This window comes from Leuciscus leuciscus, assembly GCF_965113295.1.
Source record: "Leuciscus leuciscus genome assembly, chromosome: 15".
Taxonomy (NCBI): Eukaryota; Metazoa; Chordata; class Actinopteri; order Cypriniformes; family Leuciscidae; genus Leuciscus; species Leuciscus leuciscus.
In genome coordinates, this window is record NC_138739.1 from 23,690,553 (window position 1) to 23,696,691 (window position 6,139).

Here is a 6,139-nt window from a genome sequence, read left to right on the forward strand (position 1 = left end):
AAAACATATATATATAAAATATATATATTTTTTTTTAATGACCGATCGTGTCACTAGATAAGGACAGTGGAATGGAACGTTTTCCTCAAAAAACTTAATTTCTTTTCGACTGAAGAATGAAAGGCATGAACACCTTGGATGATGTGGGGTGGGCAAATTATCATGAAATTTTAATTCTGAAGTGAAGTAATCCTTTAAAAGAAGGATGACTGCGCCACATACTGGTAGGCTAAATAATTTACATATTCACTTAATTTTTAAAGGTGCAGTATGTAACATTAACAGCTAGTGGTTGAAATGGGTACTGCAGTCCAAATACGAAATATTGTGGAGAGTTGTTTCCCCGCCTCCTCCTCTTCCTCAGACTCCAGATTGAGGACACGCAAAACAAGAGCGAGCGCAATTGACAATGGAAGGTGAGGAGAGTTTAGATGGATGCCGAGGCTTTTTAGGTCTGGTAGAATCTGTGATGTCTGACGCAGTTCGTTTGCTGGCTTCCATAGCTGCAATACGCAGTGTTTGCAAATAAAGCACAACGTTTTTATCCCACGTGTTCAAGAGAACAAAATTGTCACTTCCTGGGAAACTGGCGCAAAATAAAAATAAAAATGGAAGTTGCTGTAATCAGTGAAGAAACTGTGGCTCTTTTTTCCTACATCATTAATGACTTGCACCTCAGTACATGCAGCCGAAACGCAATAAACGCTGCCATGATATCTTGCGTTCCGATACCTGGTGTTTGGGAACGCAACAGTGTGAGACAGTTTTGGGAGGTCAAAATACCAAACCATTTTGATGACAACTTTGGCTCAGGCATTTCAGAGCGACCAAAGCAACATTTGAGTTAGTCAGTTACCCAATCACATCCTTTGTCGATACAAAGTCACATGTTTTTTTTAGGGATTTATTCGGTTTCCATTGTAGTTTATGTGCTTGTCTTCTTATCGGATAAAAAATTATTCGCCTCAATTGAGTGCATACGTTTTTTTATGCGCATTTTAAGAATTGATGCACATCATTCTATTTTATGTTATGTTATTTTATGTGATATCCTAACACAATTTCATGGCAATTCGTAACTATTTTACGTTTTTCCGATTGGTGGCTAATTAGTATGAATTCGTATAATCTTATTCATACGTTTTTAAACTATCTGCTTACACCCCAGTGACGGGTACGTTTAGGGCTGGAACTACCTTACGTTTTTTCCCAATAATCCTAAATTTGTTTACGAGTCACATTGTACTAATTCATACGAAATGTTTTCTCGTGAGATCAGATTGGATTTCCTAAAATTTGCATGAAAATCGGTGGATGGAAGCATTGCTACTGAGGCTTATTTGAATCATAACAGAGAAGAAAGCGCAATCTCTGAGCAATAACATTTCCCAGGGAGAATGATGCATCTACGAATAAAAATCAATCAGCAGATTGATTGAAAAACACACCTGCAGAAATGAAACCATTCAAATAAGATAAAAGTGTTTAGTGTCTGTAATGAAGCCATCATCTGCAAGTTATGCCTCACTGGATACAGTAATGAGATATGAAACTATGGCTTGGCGGCAAGTCTTATAACTGTACGAATTATGCCTCAAGCCGTTAATTACATGCTAGACAAGATAATAAAAAAAAAACATATTTTTTGTGCACCGGTGGTGGGGAAAATGTGATTTTTGCCATCGCCTGAAATATCCTTCCCTTTGTTAAAAAAGAGAGATATTCTTTTCAAAGATTGCATGGAAATAACAATGCTTCTGGCACTTCTACACAAGAGTTACAGAGAAACAAGCATTCAGAAGGTTTTTTTGTGTGTGCCAACTGGGCAAAGTAACCCAGGGGTCCTCGCTGAAGCGAAAGAGTGTTGAACATGAAGCTCATTAACATCGGTTTCACCGGCTGAGCTGGTCGTAGTGGCTAATAAGCACAGAAAATACAGGAAAGGGATGATTAAAAGAGGAAAGGAGGTGGGAGACTTTGCATTGATGCGCTTGCTAATGGAGACAGAAATTCGGAAGATTAGCGATGACGGGGCATTTTAAAAGGTATAATAATTTGTGAGAAAGCGACATTTTGTCACCTGCTCTTACTCAATGGCAATCATTAAAGTTAATCATTTCTCCATTTCCTTTCTATGAAAAGACTTTGTGTGCATGTTCAAAAGGGCAACGAATCAGGAGGCAAATCAATATTGGCACAAGTCTGAGGACATCTATTCAGCTTCTTTATAGGAGAAATTGGATGGACGTGGCTTGTTTTTTGCCGTTTAGACAAGAATGTCTGCCATCGACCAATCGAATTGGAATTCAGAATATATGATCCACAAAAGGACAATGTTCAGATGTTGCTCTTTCATTCCTATGGAGAGTTTAGTTTTATTCCTAAAGACATAAATGAGACAATTGTTGGCAATTAGACTAGTAAAAGAGTTAAAAAATGTATAACTTAAATGCTAATGTGTAAATGCCGGTGGTGAAACTGGATGGACGTGGATCGTCGATAATTTGCAAGGAATTGTAGATCATTTTGTAGTTTCTTCTGCTCACAGTAAAATCTTAGAATCAGGACACTTATATAAAAGTCTAATTTCGGTTACCATTTAATTTCATTGCTTCTATGACAAGCAACTGAGAGAGTCAAAAGGTCTAATTTGTTCTTTCTGGCATGTTAAATAGCTGAAATGTATGTAAATATCTGGTCACCGTGATTTTGCCAAGCAAGACACGTTCCTCGATCAACATATTTTGTTGACCCTGCACAACATTTATGTCTGAAAAAGTAGTCCTAACCCATAACCTAAAATCAGAGGGAAATGATAGCTGAATAACACTGATGTAGAAACACCTAACCCTGGTTGTAAGCCTAAACTTGATTATTTATTTTCTATAACTAAACTTTCTCTGTGATTAAACAGGAGCCCTGTTGGGAAAGGTTATGTAACTGTAATCACAGTACTAACACATAACCCGACTCCCACGGGGCCATAAATGGCTGTACAGTTGATTTAAACTCAGAGCAAGACACATTAAGGGCACCCTGGGGTACAGAACGGTAAACACTTGAGTCTTTCTTTTAATTCAGCTATTCAGGATGAAGCTTATTCAAATTCAAATTACATTTAACTATACTATCTCACTAATGTGTGTGGCCTGTTGTGATCATCAGATCCAGCTATTCACTGGAACAAGTAAACATGTCGTGCTTTAGATTTACATCATTATGATCACCTGTATGATCATATTTTAACGTGAACCTATAGTCTTCATAGATATTCAAATGTACCATACTGTAGAATTTTTTTATGTTTGTATTGACATATCGATTAATTTTGTGCGTTTGGATTGATACAGTACATTCATTATCAACATATGAATTGTTACGTATTTTTACACAAGAACTTCAGAGAAGTAAAATCCTCTGTTTAAGTTTATCTTTCTGGAATTCATGTTTATTTTATTGCATTTATAATGAATTGGATTATTTAATTCCATTATACAGTATGTAGTTAAAACACATCTACATAATTTGCGTATTTGTAAAGATTTGTACATATGTAAAAGGGTTTGCATTTTAGAAGCTGTCCATATGTTGATATTGAACATGACAAATGTTGACTTTACGTACAAGTATATATAAACTTTAATGACATCCCATTCCTAATCCGTAGGGTTTAATATGGAGTTGGCACACCCTTTGTAGGTATAACAGCTTCAACTCTTTGAAGCTTAGTTTAGTGTGTTTATGGGAATTTTTTACCATTCTTCTGGAAGCATTTGTGAGGTCAGGCACTGATGTTGGACGAGAAGGCCTGGCTCGCAGTCTCCACAGTGTTCTATCGGGTTGAGGTCAGGACTCTGTGCAGGACAGTCAAGTTCCTCCACACCAAACTCGCTCATCCATGTCTTTATGGACCTTGCTTGGTGCACTGGTGCGCAGTCATGTTGGAACAGGAACATCCCCAAACTCTTCCCACAAAGTTGGGAGTATGAAATTGTCCAAAATGTCTAGGTATGCTGAAGCATTAAGAGTTCCTTTCACTGGAACTAAGGGGTCAAGCCCAACCCCTGATAAACAACCCCACACCATAATCCCCCCTCCACCAAACTTTACACTTGACACAATGCAGTCAGGCAAGTCCCGTTCTCCTGGCCACCGCCAAACCCAGACTCGTCCATCGGATTGCCAGACAGAGAAGCGTGATTCGTCACTCCAGAGAACACGTCTCCACTGATCTAGAGTCCAGTGGCGGCTGCTTTACATCACTGCATCCGGCGCTTTGCATTGCACTTGGTGATGTAAGGCTTGGATGCTCGGCCATGGAAACCCATTCCATGAAGCTCTACGCACGGTTCTTCAGCTAATCTGAAGGCCACGTGAAGTTTGGAGATCTGTAGCTATTGACTCTGCAGAAAGTTGGCGAGTTCTGCGCACTGTGCGCCTCAGCATGCGCTGACCCCCAATGGTGGCCTACCACTCCGTGGCTGAGTTGCTGTTGTTCCCAATTGCTTCCGCTTTGTTATAATACCACTAACAGTTGACCGTGGAATATTTATAGTGAGGAATATTCACGAATGGACTTCTTGCACAGGTGGCAACCTATCACAGTCCCACGCTTGACTTCACTGAGCTCCTAAGAGCGAACCATTCTTTCACAAATGTTTGTAGAAGCGTCTGCATGCCTAGGCATGTGTGCTTGGTTTTACACAACTGTGGCCATGGAAGTGATTGGAACACCTGAATTCAATGATTTGGAGGGGTGTCCCAATACTTTTGGCAATATATAAATTTGTGATTTTTAGTTCAGTTGTATCAAATCTTTTTGATATTTTTTTAAACTATATTACAATGTGTTCTTGAAATCTTTTTTTTTTTTTACATTTTATTTTTACAATGTAAATGTAAGTGTTCTTGTTGGCATGCACATCGCATGCACATGCAATGTTGTTAGTTCATATTCTGAAATACAATGTATGATTAATTGCGTTTATTACACCTTTGCGTGAAACCTCAATACATTTAAAACAATTTAAGAAAAACATTTACTGGCAAACCGCAGTAAAAAAATAGCTTGATACAAAATTTGTACAATAAAACATTCATGCCAAGCAGCGACCAACTGATTGTCTTGCTAAAAGCATAATCAAATTCTTACATCGCAAAGCAGAACTCTGAACATTGGGTCGCATTCATAAAACACGAGCAGAACACATATTTGTCTACATTTATTGGTAAAACCAACTTATGCACAACTGGTTTTGCGAACAATTTTTCAAACATAAAACAAGCGGAAGGAATTTGTGGAAATGATTTGCAAAAGCATTCTTGCATTAACTAAGAACATGTAAGAATGATTTTACAAACTACTTGCGCAGAAATTCATTTAGCTTTGTTTGACTGAACATCATTTGATCGCAAAAAAACACAGTGACACTTTGTGAAGGAAATATTTACACACATTTAATTTACCAAACTTAACGATGTAAACAATCTTGTACGGCAGTGCGATGATGCTAATTTCCAGCAAAGAAATTAGTCTTTCTCGCAAACTGGGCTTTGAACGCAAGGCCTAGAAATGAGTGAAACCAGTTGATCCAAACCAAACCAAACCCAGTATTTTCATGCATTATACAACACGTATAGCCTCTGTTTGACCGGCTTGCGATCATTTTTTTAAGTAAAGATGATATCAAAATGGACCCCATTTACTTCTGAATACATGTTCTTAGCAAACGAGCATTCAGGTCTGGCTTCATTTTTGGTATATATGACCAGTTTTGACAATCCAATCAATTCCTGAAAGATAAAATCCAGGTTTATTTTTTTAATATCCTGTTTCAATTGTAAATACGTCACATTACGAAAGTGAAATGGGTTGCAAATGGCAATTCATTGTGATTTTTGAAGTAAGCATTAAATCAAAATGGACCCCATTTACTTTCTTAATACACATTCTGGGTCTTACTATGAATCAATGCATGACATTCTAACGAAATCCAATCAATTCCTGAAGGAAAATATTACGTTTTTTTGTTGTTGAATATCCTGTTTTAATTGTAAATACGTCACATGACGAAAGTAAAATGGGTTGCAAATGGCAAGTAAGCATTAAATCAAAATGGACCCTTTTTACTTTCTTAAT